Source organism: Triturus cristatus, chromosome 1_1, assembly GCF_964204655.1.
Source record: "Triturus cristatus chromosome 1_1, aTriCri1.1, whole genome shotgun sequence".
NCBI classification, from domain to species: Eukaryota; Metazoa; Chordata; class Amphibia; order Caudata; family Salamandridae; genus Triturus; species Triturus cristatus.
Genome location: NC_140579.1, coordinates 348,684,980 through 348,707,950, shown reverse-complemented (window position 1 = coordinate 348,707,950; position 22,971 = coordinate 348,684,980).

Sequence of the window (22,971 nt, the reverse complement as noted above, 5' to 3'; positions counted from 1 at the left end):
CCAGTGCAGCATCTTTTAGCCCAGCACTGACCCTGAAAAGTAATTCCAAGCGTACTTACCAGTAACTTGTATTTCCTTCCATAGGAATCCATTGAGTGGTTTTCAGCGGAAAAGTATCTAAGTGTGGAGTTTTGGAACTTTAAAATATTCCTCTAAAATCAGCTGAACTACGAATTCCGTTTTACTCACCTGTTATCAGGAGAGAACCCAGTGCAGCATCTTTTAGCCCAGCACTGACCCTAAAAAGTAATTTGAAGCGTACTTACCAGTAACTTGTATTTCCTTCCATAGGAATCCAGTAACTTGTATTTCCTTCCATAGGAATCCATTGTGTGGTTATCAGCAGAAAAGTTTCTAAGTGTGGAGTTTTGGAACTTACAAATATTCCTCTAAAGTCAGCCGAACTACGAATTCCGATATACTCACCTGTTATCAGGAGAGAACCCAGTGCTGCATCTTTTAGCCCAGCACTGACCCTGAAAAGAAATTCTAAGCGTACTTACCAGTAACTTGTATTTCCTTCCATGGGAATCCATGGTGTGGTTTTCAGCAGAAAAGTATCTAAGTGTGGAGTTTTGGAACTTACAAATATTCCTCTAAAATTAGCCAAACTACAAATTCCTATTTACTCACCTGTTATCAGGAGAGATGCCGGTGCTACATCTTTTAGCCCAGCACTGACCCTGAAAAGTAATTCTAAGCGTACTTACCAGTAACTTGTATTTCCTTCCATAGGAATCCATTGTGTGGATTTTCAGCAGAAAAGTATCTAAGTGTGGAGTTTTGGAACTTACAAATATTCCTCTAAAATCAGCCGAACTACGAATTCCAATTTACTCACCTTTTTTCAGGAGAGAACCCAGTGCTGCATCTTTTAGCCCAGCACTGACCCTGAAAAGTAATTCTAAGCGTACTTACCAGTAACTTGTATTTCCTTCCATAGGCTAACATTGACTGGTTTCACTTGGAAATTCATCTAAGTTTGGAGTTTTGGAACTTTAAAATATTCCTCTAAAATCAGCCGAACTAAGAATTCCTCTTTACTCTCCTGCTATCAGGAGAGAACCCAGTGCTGCATCTTTTAGCCCAGCACTGACCCTGAAAAGTAATTCTAAGCGTTCTTACCAGTAACTTGTATTTCCTTCCATAGGAATCCATTGTATGGTTTTCAGCAGAAAAGTTTCTAAGTGTGGAGTTTTGTAACTTACAAATATTCCTCTCAAATCAGCAAAACTACGAATTCCAATTTACTCACCTGTTATCAGGAGGGAACCCAGTGCTGCATCTTTTAGCCCAGCACTCACCCTGAAAACTAATTCTAAGTGTACTTAACAGTAACTTGTATTTCCTTCCATAGGAATCCGTTGTGTGGTTTTCAGCAGAAAAGTTTCTAAGTGTGGAGCTTTGGAACTTACAAATATTTCTCTAAAATCAGCTGAACTACGAATTCCGATTTACTCACCTGTTATCAAGAGAGACCTCAGTGCTGAATCTTTAAGGCCAGTACTTATCCTGAAAAGTAATTCTAACCGTACTTACCAGTAACTTGTATTTCCTTCCATAGGCTAACATCGACTGGTTTCACTTGGAAATTTTTCTAAGTGTGGAGTTTTGGAACTTACAAATATTCCTCTAAAATCAGCCGAACTACGAATTCCGATTTACTCTCCTGTTATCAGGAGAGAACCCAGTGCTGCATCTTTTAGCCCAGCACTGACCCTGAAAAGTAATTCTAAGCGTACTTACCAGTAACTTGTATTTCCTTCCATAGGAATCCATTGAGTGGTTTTCAGCGGAAAAGTATCTAAGTGTGGAGTTTTGGAACTTTAAAATATTCCTCTAAAATCAACCGAACTACGAATTACGATTTACTCACCTGTTATATGGAGAGACCTCAGTGCTGAATCTTTAAGGCCAATACTGATCCTGAAAAGTAGATCTAACCGTACTTACCAGTAACTTGTATTTCCTTCCATAGGCTAACATTGACTGGTTTCACTTGGAAATTCTTCTAAGTGTGGAGTTTTGGAACTTTAAAATATTCCTCTAAAATCAGCTGAACTACGAATTCCGTTTTACTCACCTGTTATCAGGAGTGATCCCAGTGCAGCATCTTTTAGCCCAGCACTGACCCTAAAAAGTAATTTGAAGCGTACTTACCAGTAACTTGTATTTCCTTCCATAGGAATCCAGTAACTTGTATTTCCTTCCATAGGAATCCATTGTGTGGTTATCAGCAGAAAAGTTTCTAAGTGTGGAGTTTTGGAACTTACAAATATTCCTCTAAAGTCAGTCGAACTACGAATTCCGATATACTCACCTGTTATCAGGAGAGAACCCAGTGCTGCATCTTTTAGCCCAGCACTGACCCTGAAAAGTAATTCTAAGCGTACTTACCAGTAACTTGTATTTCCTTCCATGGGAATCCATTGTGTGGTTTTCAGCAGAAAAGTATCTAAGTGTGGAGTTTTGGAACTTACAAATATTCCTCTAAAATTAGCCAAACTACGAATTCCTATTTACTCACCTGTTATCAGGAGAGATGCCGGTGCTACATCTTTTAGCCCAGCACTGACCCTGAAAAGTAATTCTAAGCGTACTTACCAGTAACTTGTATTTCCTTCCATAGGAATCCATTGTGTGGTTTTCAGCAGAAAAGTTTCTAAGTGTGGAGTTTTGTAACTTACAAATATTCCTCTAAAATCAGCCGAACTACGAATTCCTATTTACTCACCTGTTATCAGGAGAGATGCCGGTGCTACATCTTTTAGCCCAGCACTGACCCTGAAAAGTAATTCTAAGCGTACTTACCAGTAACTTGTATTTCCTTCCATGGGAATCCATTGTGTGGTTTTCAGCAGAAAAGTATCTAAGTGTGGAGTTTTGGAACTTTAAAATATTCCTCTAAAATCAGCCGAACTACGAATTACGATTTACTCACCTGTTATATGGAGAGACCTCAGTGCTGAATCTTTAAGGCCAATACTGATCCTGAAAAGTAAATCTAACCGTACTTACCAGTAACTTGTATTTCCTTCCATAGGCTAACATTGACTGGTTTCACTTGGAAATTCTTCTAAGTGTGGAGTTTTGGAACTTTAAAATATTCCTCTAAAATCAGCTGAACTACGAATTCCGTTTTACTCACCTGTTATCAGGAGAGAACCCAGTGCAGCATCTTTTAGCCCAGCACTGACCCTAAAAAGTAATTTGAAGCGTACTTACCAGTAACTTGTATTTCCTTCCATAGGAATCCAGTAACTTGTATTTCCTTCCATAGGAATCCATTGTGTGGTTATCAGCAGAAAAGTTTCTAAGTGTGGAGTTTTGGAACTTACAAATATTCCTCTAAAGTCAGCCGAACTACGAATTCCGATATACTCACCTGTTATCAGGAGAGAACCCAGTGCTGCATCTTTTAGCCCAGCACTGACGCTGAAAAGTAATTCTAAGCGTACTTACCAGTAACTTGGATTTCCTTCCATGGGAATCAATTGTGTGGTTTTCAGCAGAAAAGTATCTAAGTGTGGAGTTTTGGAACTTACAAATATTCCTCTAAAATTAGCCAAACTACAAATTCCTATTTACTCACCTGTTATCAGGAGAGATGCCGGTGCTACATCTTTTAGCCCAGCACTGACCCTGAAAAGTAATTCTAAGCGTACTTACCAGTAACTTGTATTTCCTTCCATAGGAATCCATTGTGTGGATTTTCAGCAGAAAAGTATCTAAGTGTGGAGTTTTGGAACTTACAAATATTCCTCTAAAAGCAGCCGAACTACGAATTCCAATTTACTCACCTTTTATCAGGAGAGAACCCAGTGCTGCATCTTTTAGCCCAGCACTGACCCTGAAAAGTAATTCTAAGCGTACTTACCAGTAACTTGTATTTCCTTCCATAGGCTAACATTGACTGGTTTCACTTGGAAATTCATCTAAGTTTGGAGTTTTGGAACTTTAAAATATTCCTCTAAAATCAGCCGAACTAAGAATTCCGATTTACTCTCCTGCTATCAGGAGAGATGCCGGTGCTACATCTTTTAGCCCAGCACTGACCCTGAAAAGTAATTCTAAGCGTACTTACCAGTAAGTTGTATTTCCTTCCATAGGAATCCATTGTGTGGATTTTCAGCAGAAAAGTATCTAAGTGTGGAGTTTTGGAACTTACAAATATTCCTCTAAAATCAGCCGAACTACGAATTCCAATTTACTCACCTTTTATCAGGAGAGAACCCAGTGCTGCGTCTTTTAGCCCAGCGCTGACCCTGAAAAGTAATTCTAAGCGTACTTACCAGTAACTTGTATTTCCTTCCATAGGCTAACATTGACTGGTTTCACTTGGAAATTCATCTAAGTTTGGAGTTTTGGAACATTAAAATATTCCTCTAAAATCAGCCGAACTAAGAATTCCGATTTACTCTCCTGCTATAAGGAGAGAACCCAGTGCTGCATCTTTTAGCCCAGCACTGACCCTGAAAAGTAATTCTAAGCGTTCTTACCAGTAACTTGTATTTCCTTCCATAGGAATCCATTGTATGGTTTTCAGCAGAAAAGTTTCTAAGTGTGGAGTTTTGTAACTTACAAATATTCCTCTCAAATCAGCAGAACTACGAATTCCAATTTACTCACCTGTTATCAGGAGGGAACCCAGTGCTGCATCTTTTAGCCCAGCACTCACCCTGAAAACTAATTCTAAGTGTACTTAACAGTAACTTGTATTTCCTTCCATAGGAATCCGTTGTGTGGTTTTCAGCAGAAAAGTTTCTAAGTGTGGAGTTTTGGAACTTACAAATATTTCTCTAAAATCAGCTGAACTACGAATTCCGATTTACTCACCTGTTATCAAGAGAGACCTCAGTGCTGAATCTTTAAGGCCATTACTTATCCTGAAAAGTAATTCTAACCGTACTTACCAGTAACTTGTATTTCCTTCCATAGGCTAACATCGACTGGTTTTACTTGGAAATTTTTCTAAGTGTGGAGTGTTGGAACTCACAAATATTCCTCTAAAATCAGCCGAACTACGAATTCCGATTTACTCTCCTGTTATCAGGAGAGAACCCAGTGCTGCATCTTTTAGCCCAGCACTGACCCTGAAAAGTAATTCTAAGCGTACTTACCAGTAACTTGTATTTCCTTCCATAGGAATCCATTGAGTGGTTTTCAGCGGAAAAGTATCTAAGTGTGGAGTTTTGGAACTTTAAAATATTCCTCTAAAATCAGCCGAACTACGAATTACGATTTACTCACCTGTTATATGGAGAGACCTCAGTGCTGAATCTTTAAGGCCAATACTGATCCTGAAAAGTAAATCTAACCGTACTTACCAGTAACTTGTATTTCCTTCCATAGGCTAACATTGACTGGTTTCACTTGGAAATTCTTCTAAGTGTGGAGTTTTGGAACTTTAAAATATTCCTCTAAAATCAGCTGAACTACGAATTCCGTTTTACTCACCTGTTATCAGGAGAGAACCCAGTGCAGCATCTTTTAGCCCAGCACTGACCCTAAAAAGTAATTTGAAGCGTACTTACCAGTAACTTGTATTTCCTTCCATAGGAATCCAGTAACTTGTATTTCCTTCCATAGGAATCCATTGTGTGGTTATCAGCAGAAAAGTTTCTAAGTGTGGAGTTTTGGAACTTACAAATATTCCTCTAAAGTCAGCCGAACTACGAATTCCGATATACTCACCTGTTATCAGGAGAGAACCCAGTGCTGCATCTTTTAGCCCAGCACTGACCCTGAAAAGTAATTCTAAGCGTACTTACCAGTAACTTGTATTTCCTTCCATGGGAATCCATTGTGTGGTTTTCAGCAGAAAAGTATCTAAGTGTGGAGTTTTGGAACTTACAAATATTCCTCTAAAATTAGCCAAACTACGAATTCCTATTTACTCACCTGTTATCAGGAGAGATGCCGGTGCTACATCTTTTAGCCCAGCACTGACCCTGAAAAGTAATTCTAAGCGTACTTACCAGTAACTTGTATTTCCTTCCATGGGAATCCATTGTGTGGTTTTCAGCAGAAAAGTATCTAAGTGTGGAGTTTTGGAACTTACAAATATTCCTCTAAAATTAGCCAAACTACGAATTCCTATTTACTCACCTGTTATCAGGAGAGATGCCGGTGCTACATCTTTTAGCCCAGCACTGACCCTGAAAAGTAATTCTAAGAGTACTTACCAGTAACTTCTATTTCCTTCCATAGGAATCCATTGAGTGGTTTTCAGAGGAAAAGTATCTAAGTGTGGAGTTTTGGAACTTTAAAATATTCCTCTAAAATCAGCCGAACTACGAATTACGATTTACTCACCTGTTATATGGAGAGACCTCAGTGCTGAATCTTTAAGGCCAATACTGATCCTGAAAAGTAAATCTAACCGTACTTACCAGTAACTTGTATTTCCTTCCATAGGCTAACATTGACTGGTTTCACTTGGAAATTCTTCTAAGTGTGGAGTTTTGGAACTTTAAAATATTCCTCTAAAATCAGCTGAACTACGAATTCCGTTTTACTCACCTGTTATCAGGAGAGAACCCAGTGCAGCATCTTTTAGCCCAGCACTGACCCTAAAAAGTAATTTGAAGCGTACTTACCAGTAACTTGTATTTCCTTCCATAGGAATCCAGTAACTTGTATTTCCTTCCATAGGAATCCATTGTGTGGTTATCAGCAGAAAAGTTTCTAAGTGTGGAGTTTTGGAACTTACAAATATTCCTCTAAAGTCAGCCGAACTACGAATTCCGATATACTCACCTGTTATCAGGAGAGAACCCAGTGCTGCATCTTTTAGCCCAGCACTGACGCTGAAAAGTAATTCTAAGCGTACTTACCAGTAACTTGTATTTCCTTCCATGGGAATCAATTGTGTGGTTTTCAGCAGAAAAGTATCTAAGTGTGGAGTTTTGGAACTTACAAATATTCCTCTAAAATTAGCCAAACTACAAATTCCTATTTACTCACCTGTTATCAGGAGAGATGCCGGTGCTACATCTTTTAGCCCAGCACTGACCCTGAAAAGTAATTCTAAGCGTACTTACCAGTAACTTGTATTTCCTTCCATAGGAATCCATTGTGTGGATTTTCAGCAGAAAAGTATCTAAATGTGTTGTTTTGGAACTTACAAATATTCCTCTAAAAGCAGCCGAACTACGAATTCCAATTTACTCACCTTTTATCAGGAGAGAACCCAGTGCTGCATCTTTTAGCCCAGCACTGACCCTGAAAAGTAATTCTAAGCGTACTTACCAGTAACTTGTATTTCCTTCCATAGGCTAACATTGACTGGTTTCACTTGGAAATTCATCTAAGTTTGGAGTTTTGGAACTTTAAAATATTCCTCTAAAATCAGCCGAACTAAGAATTCCGATTTACTCTCCTGCTATCAGGAGAGAACCCAGTGCTGCATCTTTTAGCCCAGCACTGACCCTGAAAAGTAATTCTAAGCGTTCTTACCAGTAACTTGTATTTCCTTCCATAGGAATCCATTGTATGGTTTTCAGCAGAAAAGTTTCTAAGTGTGGAGTTTTGTAACTTACAAATATTCCTCTCAAATCAGCAGAACTACGAATTCCAATTTACTCACCTGTTATCAGGAGGGAACCCAGTGCTGCATCTTTTAGCCCAGCACTCACCCTGAAAACTAATTCTAAGTGTACTTAACAGTAACTTGTATTTCCTTCCATAGGAATCCGTTGTGTGGTTTTCAGCAGAAAAATTTCTAAGTGTGGAGTTTTGGAACTTACAAATATTTCTCTAAAATCAGCTGAACTACGAATTCCGATTTACTCACCTGTTATCAAGAGAGACCTCAGTGCTGAATCTTTAAGGCCAGTACTTATCCTGAAAAGTAATTCTAACCGTACTTACCAGTAACTTGTATTTCCTTCCATAGGCTAACATCGACTGGTTTCGCTTGGATATTTTTCTAAGTGTGGAGTTTTGGAACTTACAAATATTCCTCTAAAATCAGCCGAACTACGAATTCCGATTTACTCTCCTGTTATCAGGAGAGAACCCAGTGCTGCATCTTTTAGCCCAGCACTGACTCTGAAAAGTAATTCTAAGCGTACTTACCAGTAACTTGTATTTCCTTCCATAGGAATCCATTGAGTGGTTTTCAGCGGAAAAGTATCTAAGTGTGGAGTTTTGGAACTTTAAAATATTCCTCTAAAATCAGCCGAACTACGAATTACGATTTACTCACCTGTTATATGGAGAGACCTCTGTGCTGAATCTTTAAGGCCAATACTGATCCTGAAAAGTAAATCTAACCGTACTTACCAGTAACTTGTATTTCCTTCCATAGGCTAACATTGACTGGTTTCACTTGGAAATTCTTCTAAGTGTGGAGTTTTGGAACTTTAAAATATTCCTTTAAAATCAGCTGAACTACGAATTCCGTTTTACTCACCTGTTATCAGGAGAGAACCCAGTGCAGCATCTTTTAGCCCAGCACTGACCCTAAAAAGTAATTCGAAGCGTACTTACCAGTAACTTGTATTTCCTTCCATAGGAATCCAGTAACTTGTATTTCCTTCCATAGGAATCCATTGTGTGGTTATCAGCAGAAAAGTTTCTAAGTGTGGAGTTTTGGAACTTACAAATATTCCTCTAAAGTCAGCCGAACTACGAATTCCGATTTACTCACCTGTTATCAGGCGAGAACCCAGTGCTGCATCTTTTAGCCCAGCACTGACCCTGAAAAGTAATTCTAAGCGTACTTACCAGTAACTTGTATTTCCTTCCATAGGAATCCATTGTATGGTTATCGGCAGAAAAGTTTCTAAGTGTGGAGTTTTGTAACTTACAAATATTCCTCTAAAATCAGCCGAACTACGAATTCCGATTTACTCACCTGTTATCAAGAGAGACCTCAGTGCTGAATCTTTAAGGCCAGTACTTATCCTGAAAAGTAATTCTAACCGTACTAACCAGTAACTTCTATTTCCTTCCATAGGCTAACATCAACTCGTTTCACTTGGAAATTCTTCTAAGTGTGGAGTTTTGGAGCTTTAAAATATTCCTCTCAAATCAGCCGAACTACGAATTCCGATTTACTCTCCTGTTATCAGGAGAGAACCCAGTGCTGCATCTTTTAGCCCAGCACTGACCCTGAAAAGTAATTCTAAGCATACTTACCAGTATCTTGTATTTCCTTCCATAGGCTAACATTGACTGGTTTCACTTGGAAATTCATCGGAGTTTGGAGTTTTGGAACTTTAAAATATTCCTCTAAAATCAGCCGAACTAAGAATTCCAATGTACTCTCCTGTTATCAGGAGAGAACCCAGTGCTGCATCTTTTAACCCAGCACTGACCATGAAAAGTAATTCTAAGCATACTTACCAGTAACTTGGATTTCCTTCCATAGGAATCCATTGTGTGGTTTTCAGCAGAAAAGTATCTAAGTGTGGAGTTTTGGAACTTACAAATATTCCTCTAAAATCAGCCGAACTACGAATTCCGATTTACTCACCTGTTATCAGGAGAGAACCCAGTGCTGCATCTTTTAGCCCAGCACTGACCCTGAAAAGTAATTCAAAGCGTACTTACCAGTAACTTTTATTTCCTTCCATAGAAATCCATTGTGTGTTTTTCCGCCGAAAAGTATCAAAGTGTGGAGTTTTGGATCTTACAAATATTCCTCTAAAATCAGCCAAACTACGAATTCCTATTTACTCACCTGGTATCATGAGAGATGCCGGTGCTACATCTTTTAGCCCAGCACTGACCCTGAAAAGTAATTCTAAGCGTACTTACCAGTAACTTGTATTTCCTTCCATAGGAATCCATTGTGTGGTTTTCAGCAGAAAAGTTTCTAAGTGTGGAGTTTTGTAACTTACAAATATTCCTCTAAAATCAGCCGAACTACGAATTCCGATTTACTCACCTGTTATCAAGAGAGACCTCAGTGCTGAATCTTTAAGGCCAGTACTTATTCTGAAAAGTAATTCTAACCGTACTTACCAGTAACTTCTACTTCCTTCCATAGGCTAACATCGACTGGTTTCACTTGGAAATTCTTCTAAGTGTGGAGTTTTGGAGCTTTAAAATATTCCTCTCAAATTAGCCGAACTACGAATTCCGATTTACTCTCCTGTTATCAGGAGAGAACCCAGTGCTGCATCTTTTAGCCCAGCACTGACCCTGAAAAGTAATTCTAAGCGTACTTACCAGTAACTTGTATTTCCTTCCATAGGAATCCATTGTATGGTTTTCAGCAGCAAAGTTTCTAAGTGTGGAGTTTTGTAACTTACAAATATTCCTCTCAAATCAGCAGAACTACGAATTCCAATTTACTCACCTGTTATCAGGAGGGAACCCAGTGCTGCATCTTTTAGCCCAGCACTCACCCTGAAAACTAATTCTAAGTGTACTTAACAGTAACTTGTATTTCCTTCCATAGGAATCCGTTGAGTGGTTTTCACCAGAAAAGTTTCTAAGTGTGGAGTTTTGGAACTTACAAATATTTCTCTAAAATCAGCTGAACTACGAATTCCGATTTACTCACCTGTTATCGAGAGAGACCTCAGTGCTGAATCTTTAAGGCCAGTACTTATCCTGAAAAGTAATTCTAACCGTACTTACCAGTAACTTGTATTTCCTTCCATAGGCTAACATCGACTGGTTTCACTTGTAAATTTTTCTAAGTGTGGAGTTTTGGAACTTACAAATATTCCTCTAAAATCAGCCGAACTACGAATTCCGATTTACTCTCCTGTTATCAGGAGAGAACCCAGTGCTGCATCTTTTAGCCCAGCACTGACCCTGAAAAGTAATTCTAAGCATACTTACCAGTAACTTGTATTTCCTTCCATAGGAATCCATTGAGTGGTTTTCAGCGGAAAAGTATCTAAGTGTGGAGTTTTGGAACTTTAAAATATTCCTCTAAAATCAGCCGAACTACGAATTACGATTTACTCACCTGTTATATGGAGAGACCTCAGTGCTGAATCTTTAAGGCCAATACTGATCCTGAAAAGTAAATCTAACCGTACTTACCAGTAACTTGTATTTCCTTCCATAGGCTAACATTGACTGGTTTCACTTGGAAATTCTTCTAAGTGTGGAGTTTTGAAACTTTAAAATATTCCTCTAAAATCAGCTGAACTACGAATTCCGTTTTACTCACCTGTTATCAGGAGAGAACCCAGTGCAGCATCTTTTAGCCCAGCACTGACCCTAAAAAGTAATTCGAAGCGTACTTACCAGTAACTTGTGTTTCCTTCCATAGGAATCCAGTAACTTGTATTTCCTTCCATAGGAATCCATTGTGTGGTTATCAGCAGAAAAGTTTCTAAGTGTGGAGTTTTGGAACTTACAAATATTCCTCTAAAGTCAGCCGAACTACGAATTCCGATTTACTCACCTGTTATCAGGAGAAAACCCAGTGCTGCATCTTTTAGCCCAGCACTGACCCTGAAAAGTAATTCTAAGCGTACTTACCAGTAACTTGTATTTCCTTCCATAGGAATCCATTGTGTGGTTTTCAGCAGAAAAGTATCTAAGTGTGGAGTTTTGGAACTTACAAATATTCCTCTAAAATCAGCCAAACTACGAATTCCTATTTACTCACCTGTTATCAGGAGAGATGCCGGTGCTACATCTTTTAGCCCAGCACTGACCCTGAAAAGTAATTCTAAGCGTACTTACCAGTAACTTGTATTTCCTTCCATAGGAATCCATTGTGTGGTTTTCAGCAGAAAAGTTTCTAAGTGTGGAGTTTTGTAACTTACAAATATTCCTCTAAAATCAGCCGAACTACGAATTCCGATTTACTCACCTGTTATCAAGAGAGACCTCAGTGCTGAATCTTTAAGGCCAGTACTTATTCTGAAAAGTAATTCTAACCGTACTTACCAGTAACTTCTACTTCCTTCCATAGGCTAACATCGACTGGTTTTACTTGGAAATTCTTCTAAGTGTGGAGTTTTGGAGCTTTAAAATATTCCTCTCAAATTAGCCGAACTACGAATTCCGATTTACTCTCCTGTTATCAGGAGAGAACCCAGTGCTGCATCTTTTAGCCCAGCACTGACCCTGAAAAGTAATTCTAAGCATACTTACCAGTAACGTGTATTTCCTTCCATAGGAATCCATTGTGTGGATTTTCAGCAGAAAAGTATCTAAGTGTGGAGTTTTGGAACTTACAAATATTTCTCTAAAATCAGCCGAACTACGAATTCCAATTTACTCACCTTTTATCAGGAGAGAACCCAGTGCTGCATCTTTTAGCCCAGCACTGACCCTGAAAATAATTCTAAGCGTACTTACCAGTAACTTGTATTTCCTTCCATAGGCTAACATTGACTGGTTTCACTTGGAAATTCATCTAAGTTTGGAGTTTTGGAACTTTAAAATATTCCTCTAAAATCAGCCGAACTAAGAATTCCGATTTACTCTCCTGTTATCAGGAGAGAACCCAGTGCTGCCTCTTTTAGCCCAGCACTGACCCTGAAAAGTAATTCTAAGCGTACTTACCAGTAACTTGTATTTCCTTCCATAGGAATCCATTGTGTGGTTTTCAGCAGAAAAGTATCAAAGTGTGGAGTTTTGGAACTTACAAATATTCCTCTAAAATCAGCCAAACTACGAATTCCGATTTACTCACCTGTTATCAGGAGAGACCCCAGTGCTGCATCTTTTAGCCCAGCACTGACCCTGAAAAGTAATTCTAAACATACTTACCAGTAACTTGTATTTCCTTCCATAAGAATCCATTTTGTGGTTTTCAGCAGAAAAGTTTCTAAGTGTGGAGTTTTGGAACTTACAAATATTCCTGTAAAATCAGCCTAACTACGAAATCCGATTTACTCACCTGTTATCAGGAGAGACCTCAGTGCTGAAACTTTAAGGCCAATACTGATCCTGAAAAGTAATTCTAAGCGTACTTACCAGTAACTTGTATTTCCTTCCTTAGGAATCCATTGTGTGGTTTTCAGCAGAAAAGTTTCTAAGTGTGGAGTTTTGGAAATTACAAATATTCCTCTAAAATCAGCCGAACTACGAATTCCGATTTACTCACCTGTTATCAGGAGAGACCCCAGTGCTGCATCTTTTAGCCCAGCACTGACCCTGAAAAGTAATTCTAAGCGTACTTACCAGTAACTTGAGGAATCCATTGTATGGTTATCGGCAGAAAAGTTTCTAAGTGTGGAGTTTTGTAACTTACAAATATTCCTCTAAAATCAGCCGAACTACGAATTCCGATTTACTCACCTGTTATCAAGAGAGACCTCAGTGCTGAATCTTTAAGGCCAGTACTTATCCTGAAAAGTAATTCTAACCATACTTACCAGTAACTTCTATTTCCTTCCATAGGCTAACATCGACTCGTTTCACTTGGAAATTCTTCTAAGTGTGGAGTTTTGGAGCTTTAAAATATTCCTCTCAAATCAGCCGAACTACGAATACCGATTTACTCTCCTGTTATCAGGAGAGAACCCAGTGCTGCATCTTTTAGCCCAGCACTGACCCTGAAAAGTAATTCTAAGCATACTTACCAGTATCTTGTATTTCCTTCCATAGGCTAACATTGACTGGTTTCACTTGGAAATTCATCTAAGTTTGGAGTTTTGGAACTTTAAAATATTCCTCTAAAATCAGCCGAACTAAGAATTCCAATGTACTCTCCTGTTATCAGGAGAGAACCCAGTGCTGCATCTTTTAACCCAGCACTGACCCTGAAAAGTAATTCTAAGCATACTTACCAGTAACTTGTATTTCCTTCCATAGGAATCCATTGTGTGGTTTTCAGCAGAAAAGTATCTAAGTGTGGAGTTTTGGAACTTACAAATATTCCTCTAAAATCAGCCGAACTATGAATTCCGATTTACTCACCTGTTATCAGGAGAGAACCCAGTGCTGCATCTTTTAGCCCAGCACTGACCCTGAAAAGTAATTTGAAGCGTACTTACCAGTAACTTTTATTTCCTTCCATAGAAATCCATTGTGTGGTTTTCAGCCGAAAAGTATCATAGTGTGGAGTTTTGGAACTTACAAATATTCCTCTAAAATCAGCCAAACTACGAATTCCGATTTACTCACCTGTTATCAGGACAGATGCCGGTGCTACATCTTTTAGCCCAGCACTGACCCTGAAAAGTAATTCTAAGCGTACTTACCAGTAACTTGTATTTCCTTCCATAGGAATCCATTGTGTGGTTTTCAGCAGAAAAGTTTCTAAGTGTGGAGTTTTGTAACTTACAAATATTCCTCTAAAATCAGCAGAACTACGAATTCCAATTTACTCACCTGTTATCAGGAGGGAACCCAGTGCTGAATCTTTTAGCCCAGCACTCACCCTGAAAAGTAATTCTAAGCGTACTTACCAGTAACTTGTATTTCCTTCCATAGGAATCCATTGAGTGGTTTTCAGCGGAAAAGTATCTAAGTGTGGAGTTTTGGAACTTTAAAATATTCCTCTAAAATCAGCCGAACTACGAATTACGATTTACTCACCTGTTATATGGAGAGACCTCAGTGCTGAATCTTTAAGGCCAATACTGATCCTGAAAAGTAAATTTAACCGTACTTACCAGTAACTTGTATTTCCTTCCATAGGCTAACATTGACTGGTTTCACTTGGAAATTCTTCTAAGTGTGGAGTTTTGGAACTTTAAAATATTCCTCTAAAATCAGCTGAACTACGAATTCCGTTTTACTCACCTGTTATCAGGAGAGAACCCAGTGCAGCATCTTTTAGCCCAGCACTGACCCTAAAAAGTAATTTGAAGCGTACTTACCAGTAACTTGTATTTCCTTCCATAGGAATCCAGTAACTTGTATTTCCTTCCATAGGAATCCATTGTGTGGTTATCAGCAGAAAAGTTTCTAAGTGTGGAGTTTTGGAACTTACAAATATTCCTCTAAAGTCAGCCGAACTACGAATTCCGATTTACTCACCTGTTATCAGGCGAGAACACAGTGCTGCATCTTTTAGCCCAGCACTGACCCTGAAAAGTAATTCTAAGCGTACTTACCAGTAACTTGTATTTCCTTCCATAGGAATCCATTGTGTGGTTTTCAGCAGAAAAGTATCTAAGTGTGGAGTTTTGGAACTTACAAATATTCCTCTAAAATCAGCCGAACTACGAATTCCGATTTACTCACCTGTTATCAAGAGAGACCTCAGTGCTGAATCTTTAAGGCCAGTACTTATTCTGAAAAGTAATTCTAACCGTACTTACCAGTAACTTCTACTTCCTTCCATAGGCTAACATCGACTGGTTTCACTTGGAAATTCTTCTAAGTGTGGAGTTTTGGAGCTTTAAAATATTCCTCTAAAGTCAGCCGAACTACAAATTCCGATTTACTCTCCTGTTATCAGGAGAGAACCCAGTGCTGCATCTTTTAGCCCAGCACTGACCCTGAAAAGTAATTCTAAGCGTACTTACCAGTAACTTGTATTTCCTTCCATAGGAATCCATTGTGTGGATTTTCAGCAGAAAAGTATCTAAGTGTGGAGTTTTGGAACTTACAAATATTCCTCTAAAATCAGCCGAACTACGAATTCCAATTTACTCACCTTTTATCAGGAGAGAACCCAGTGCTGCATCTTTTAGCCCAGCACTGACCCTGAAAAGTAATTCTAAGCGTACTTACCAGTAACTTGTATTTCCTTCCATAGGCTAACATTGACTGGTTTCACTTGGAAATTCAACTAAGTTTGGAGTTTTGGAACTTTAAAATATTCCTCTAAAATCAGCCGAACTAAGAATTCCGATTTACTCTCCTGCTATCAGGAGAGAACCCAGTGCTGCATCTTTTAGCCCAGCACTGACCCTGAAAAGTAATTCTAAGCATTCTTACCAGTAACTTGTAGTTCCTTCCATAGGAATCCATTGTATGGTTTTCAGCAGAAAAGTTTCTAAGTGTGGAGTTTTGTAACTTACAAATATTCCTCTCAAATCAGCAGAACTACGAATTCCAATTTACTCACCTGTTATCAGGAGGGAACCCAGTGCTGCATCTTTTAGCCCAGCACTCACCCTGAAAACTAATTCTAAGTGTACTTAACAGTAACTTGTATTTCCTTCCATAGGAATCCGTTGAGTGGTTTTCAGCAGAAAAGTTTCTAAGTGTGGAATTTTGTAACTTACAAATATTCCTCTAAAATCAGCCGAACTACGAATTCCGATTTACTCACCTGTTATCAAGAGAGACCTCAGTGCTGAATCTTTAAGGCCAGTACTTATCCTGAAAAGTAATTCTAACCATACTTACCAGTAACTTCTATTTCCTTCCATAGGCTAACATCGACTCGTTTCACTTGGAAATTCTTCTAAGTGTGGAGTTTTGGAGCTTTAAAATATTCCTCTCAAATCAGTCGAACTACGAATACCGATTTACTCTCCTGTTATCAGGAGAGAACCCAGTGCTGCATCTTTTAGCCCAGCACTGACCCTGAAAAGTAATTCTAAGCATACTTACCAGTATCTTGTATTTCCTTCCATAGGCTAACATTGACTGGTTTCACTTGGAAATTCATCTAAGTTTGGAGTTTTGGAACTTTAAAATATTCCTCTAAAATCAGCCGAACTAAGAATTCCAATGTACTCTCCTGTTATCAGGAGAGAACCCAGTGCTGCATCTTTTAACCCAGCACTGACCCTGAAAAGTAATTCTAAGCATACTTACCAGTAACTTGTATTTCCTTCCATAGGAATCCATTGTGTAGTTTTCAGCAGAAAAGTATCTAAGTGTGGAGTTTTGGAACTTACAAATATTCCTCTAAAATCAGCCGAACTATGAATTCCGATTTACTCACCTGTTATCAGGAGAGAACCCAGTGCTGCATCTTTTAGCCCAGCACTGACCCTGAAAAGTAATTTGAAGCGTACTTACCAGTAACTTTTATTTCCTTCCATAGAAATCCATTGTGTGGTTTTCAGCCGAAAAGTATCAAAGTGTGGAGTTTTGGAACTTACAAATATTCCTCTAAAATCAGCCAAACTACGAATTCCTATTTACTCACCTGTTATCAGGACAGATGCCGGTGCTACATCTTTTAGCCCAGCACTGACCCTGAAAAGTAATTCTAAGCGTACTTACCAGTAACTTGTATTTCCTTCCATAGGAATCCATTGTGTGGTTTTCAGCAGAAAAGTTTCTAAGTGTGGAGTTTTGTAACTTACAAATATTCCTCTAAAATCAGCCGAACTACGAATTCCAATTTACTCACCTGTTATCAAGAGAGACCTCAGTGCTGAATCTTTAAGGCCAGTATTTATTCTGAAAAGTAATTCTAACCGTACTTACCAGTAACTTCTACTTCCTTCCATAGGCTAACATTACCTGGTTTCACTTGGAAATTCTTCTAAGTGTGGAGTTTTGGAGCTTTAAAATATTCCTCTCAAATTAGCCGAACTACGAATTCCGATTTACTCTCCTGTTATCAGGAGAGAACCCAGTGCTGTATCTTTTAGCCCAGCACTGACCCTGAAAAGTAATTCTAAGCGTACTTACCAGTAACTTGTATTTCCTTCCATAGGAATCCATTGTGTGGATTTTCAGCAGAAAAGTATCTAAGTGTGGAGGTTTGGAACTTACAAATATTCCTCTAAAATCAGCCGAACTACGAATTCCGATTTACTCACCTTTTATCAGGAGAGAACCCAGTGCTGAATCTTTAAGGCCAGTACTTATTCTGAAAAGTAATTCTAACCGTACTTACCAGTAACTTCTACTTCCTTCCATAGGCTAACATCGACTGGTTTTACTTGGAAATTCTTCTAAGTGTGGAGTTTTGGAACTTACAAATATTTCTCTAAAATCAGCTGAACTACGAATTCCAATTTACTCACCTGTTACCAAGAGAGACCTCAGTGCTGAATCTTTAAGGCCAGTACTTATCTTGAAAAGTAATTCTAAGTGTACTTAACAGTAACTTGTATTTCCTTCCATAGGAATCCGTTGTGTGGTTTTCAGCAGAAAAATTTCTAAGTGTGGAGTTTTGTAACTTACAAATATTCCTCTAAAATCAGCCGAACTACGAATTCCGATTTACTCACCTGTTATCAGGAGAGAACCCAGTGCTGCATCTTTTAGCCCAGCACTGACCCTGAAAAGTAATTCTAACCGTACTTACCAGTAACTTATACTTCCTTCCATAGGCTAACATTGACTGGTTTCACTGGGAAATTCTTCTAAGTGTGGAGTTTTGGAACTTTAAAATATTCCTCTAAAATCAGCTGAACTACGAATTCCGTTTTACTCACCTGTTATCAGGAGAGAACCCAGTGCTGCATCTTTTAGCCCAGCACTGACCCTGAAAAGTAATTCTAAGCGTACTTACCAGTAACTTGTATTTCCTTCCATAGGAATCCATTGTATGGTTTTCAGCAGAAAAGTTTCTAAGTGTGGAGTTTTGGAACTTACAAATATTTCTCTAAAATCAGCTGAACTACGAATTCCAATTTACTCACCTGTTATCAAGAGAGACCTCAGTGCTGAATCTTTAAGGCCAGTACTTATCTTGAAAAGTAATTCTAAGTGTACTTAACAGTAACTTGTATTTCCTTCCATAGGAATCCGTTGTGTGGTTTTCAGCAGAAAAATTTCTAAGTGTGGAGTTTTGTAACTTACAAATATTCCTCTAAAATCAGCAGAACTACAAATTCCAATTTACTCACCTGTTATCAGGAGGGAACCCAGTGCTGAATCTTTTAGCCCAGCACTCACCCTGAAAAGTAATTCTAAGCGTACTTACCAGTAACTTGTATTTCCTTCCATAGGAATCCATTGAGTGGTTTTCAGCGGAAAAGTATCTAAGTGTAGAGTTTTGGAACTTTAAAATATTCCTCTAAAATCAGCCGAACTACGAATTACGATTTACTCACCTGTTATATGGAGAGACCTCAGTGCTGAATCTTTAAGGCCAATACTGATCCTGAAAAGTAAATCTAACCGTATTTACCAGTAACTTGTACTTCCTTCCATAGGCTAACATTGACTGGTTTCACTTGGAAATTCTTCTAAGTGTGGAGTTTTGGAACTTTAAAATATTCCTCTAAAATCAGCTGAACTACGAATTCCGTTTTACTCACCTGTTATCAGGAGAGAACCCAGTGCAGCATCTTTTAGCCCAGCACTGACCCTAAAAAGTAATTCGAAGCGTACTTACCAGTAACTTGTATTTCCTTCCATAGGAATCCAGTAACTTGTATTTCCTTCCATAGGAATCCATTTTGTGGTTATCAGCAGAAAAGTTTCTAAGTGTGGAGTTTTGGAACTTACAAATATTCCTCTAAAGTCAGCCGAACTACGAATTCCAATTTACTCACCTGTTATCAGGCGAGAACCCAGTGCTGCATCTTTTAGCCCAGCACTGACCCTGAAAAGTAATTCTAAGCGTACTTACCAGTAACTTGTATTTCCTTCCATAGGAATCCATTGTGTGGTTTTCAGCAGAAAAGTATCTAAGTGTGGAGTTTTGGAACTTGCAAATATTCCTCTAAAATCAGCCAAACTACGAATTCCGATTTACTCACCTGTTATCAGGAGAGAACCCAGTGCTGCATCTTTTAGCCCAGCACTCACCCTGAAAAGTAACTCTAAGTGTACTTACCACTAACTTGTATTTCCTTCCATAGGAATCCATTGTGTGGTTTTGGACAGAAAAGTATCTAAGTGTGGAGTTTTGGAACTTACAAATATTCCTCTAAAATCAGGCGAACTACGAATTCCGATTTACTCACCTGTTATCAAGAGAGACCTCAGTGCTGAATCTTTAAGGCCAGTACTTATTCTGAAAAGTAATTCTAACCGTACTTACCAGTAACTTCTACTTCCTTCCATAGGCTAACATCGACTGGTTTCACTTGGAAATTCTTCTAAGTGTGGAGTTTTGGAGCTTTAAAATATTCCTCTCAAATTAGCCGAACTACGAATTCCGATTTACTCTCCTGTTATCAGGAGAGAACCCAGTGCTGCATCTTTTAACCCAGCACTGACCCTGAAAAGTAATTCTAAGCGTACTTACCAGTAACTTGTATTTCCTTCCATAGGCTAACATTGACTGGTTTCACTTGGAAATTCATCTAAGTTTGGAGTTTTGGAACTTTAAAATATTCCTCTAAAATCAGCCGAACTAAGAATTCCGATTTACTCTCCTGTTATCAGGAGAGAACCCAGTGCTGCCTCTTTTAGCCCAGCACTGACCCTGAAAAGTAATTCTAAGCGTACTTACCAGTAACTTGTATTTCCTTCCATAGGAATCCATTGTGTGGTTTTCAGCAGAAAAGTATCAAAGTGTGGAGTTTTGGAACTTACAAATATTCCTCTAAAATCAGCCAAACTACGAATTCCGATTTACTCACCTGTTATCAGGAGAGACCCCAGTGCTGCATCTTTTAGCCCAGCACTGACCCTGAAAAGTAATTCTAAACATACTTACCAGTAACTTGTATTTCCTTCCATAAGAATCCATTTTGTGGTTTTCAGCAGAAAAGTTTCTAAGTGTGGAGTTTTGGAACTTACAAATATTCCTGTAAAATCAGCCTAACTACGAAATCCGATTTACTCACCTGTTATCAGGAGAGACCTCAGTGCTGAAACTTTAAGGCCAATACTGATCCTGAAAAGTAATTCTAAGCGTACTTACCAGTAACTTGTATTTCCTCCCTTAGGAATCCATTGTGTGGTTTTCAGCAGAAAAGTTTCTAAGTGTGGAGTTTTGGAAATTACAAATATTCCTCTAAAATCAGCCGAACTACGAATTCCGATTTACTCACCTGTTATCAGGAGAGACCCCAGTGCTGCATCTTTTAGCCCAGCACTGACCCTGAAAAGTAATTCTAAGCGTACTTACCAGTAACTTGAGGAATCCATTGTATGGTTATCGGCAGAAAAGTTTCTAAGTGTGGAGTTTTGTAACTTACAAATATTCCTCTAAAATCAGCCAAACTACGAATTCCGATTTACTCACCTGTTATCAGGAGAGAACCCAGTGCTGCATCTTTTAGCCCAGCACTCACCCTGAAAAGTAACTCTAAGTGTACTTACCAGTAACTTGTATTTCCTTCCATAGGAATCCATTGTGTGGTTTTCGACAGAAAAGTATCTAAGTGTGGAGTTTTGGAACTTACAAATATTCCTCTAAAATCAGCCGAACTACGAATTCCAATTTACTCACCTGTTATCAAGAGAGACCTCAGTGCTGCATCTTTTAGCCCAGCACTGACCCTGAAAAGTAATTCTAAGCGTACTTACCAGTAACTTGTATTTCCTTCCATAGGAATCCATTGTGTGGATTTTCAGCAGAAAAGTATCTAAGTGTGGAGTTTTGTAACTTACAAATATTCCTCTCAAATCAGCAGAACTACGAATTCCAATTTACTCACCTGTTATCAGGAGGAAACCCAGTGCTGCATCTTTTAGCCCAGCACTCAGCCTGAAAACTAATTCTAAGTGTACTTAACAGTAACTTGTATTGCCTTCCATAGGAATCCGTTGTGTGGTTTTCAGCAGAAAAGTTTCTAAGTGTGGAGTTTTGGAACTTACAAATATTCCTCTAAAATCAGCCGAACTACGAATTCCGATTTACTCTCCTGTTATCAGGAGAGAACCCAGTGCTGCATCTTTTAGCCCAGCACTGACCCTGAAAAGTAATTCTAAGCGTACTTACCAGTAACTTGTATTTCCTTCCATAGGAATCCATTGAGTGGTTTTCAGCGGAAAAGTATCTAAGTGTGGAGTTTAGAACTTTAAAATATTCCTCTAAAATCAGCCGAACTACGAATTATGATTTACTCACCTGTTATATGGAGAGACCTTAGTGCTGAATCTTTAAGGCCAATACTGATCCTGAAAAGTAAATCTAACCGTACTTACCAGTAACTTGTATTTCCTTCCATAGGCTAACATTGACTGGTTTCACTTGGAAATTCTTCTAAGTGTGGAGTTTTGGAACTTTAAAATATTCCTCTAAAATCAGCTGAACTACGAATTCCGTTTTACTCACCTGTTATCAGGAGAGAACCCAGTGCAGCATCTTTTAGCCCAGCACTGACCCTAAAAAGTAATTTGAAGCGTACTTACCAGTAACTTGTATTTCCTTCCATAGGAATCCAGTAACTTGTATTTCCTTCCATAGGAATCCATTGTGTGGTTATCAGCAGAAAAGTTTCTAAGTGTGGAGTTTTGGAACTTACAAATATTCCTCTAAAGTCAGCCGAACTACGAATTCCGATTTACTCACCTGTTATCAGGAGAGAACCCAGTGCTGCATCTTTTAGCCCAGCACTGACCCTGAAAAGTAATTCTAAGCGTACTTACCAGTAACTTGTATTTCCTTCCATGGGAATCCATTGTGTGGTTTTCAGCATAAAAGTATCTAAGTGTGGAGTTTTGGAACTTACAAATATTCCTCTAAAATTAGCCAAACTACGAATTCCTATTTACTCACCAGTTATCAGGAGAGATGCCGGTGCTACATCTTTTAGCCCAGCACTGACCCTGAAAAGTAATTCTAAGCGTACTTACCAGTAACTTGTATTTCCTTCCATAGGAATCCATTGTGTGGTTTTCAGCAGAAAAGAATCTAAGTGTGGAGTTTTGGAATTTACAAATATTTCTCTAAAATCAGCCGAACTACGTATTCCGATTTACTCACCTGTTATCAGGAGAGACCCCAGTGCTGCATCTTTTAGCCCAGCACTGACCCTGAAAAGTAATTCTAAACATACTTACCAGTAACTTGTATTTCCTTCCATAGGAATCCATTTTGTGGTTTTCAGCAGAAAAGTTTCTAAGTGTGGAGTTTTGGAACTTACAAATATTCCTGTAAAATCAGCCTAACTACGAAATCCCATTTACTCACCTGTTATCAGGAGAGACCTCAGTGATGAAACTTTAAGGCCAATACTGATCCTGAAAAGTAATTCTAAGCGTACTTACCAGTAACTTGTATTTCCTTCCTTAGGAATCCATTGTGTGGTTTTCAGCAGAAAAGTTTCTAAGTGTGGA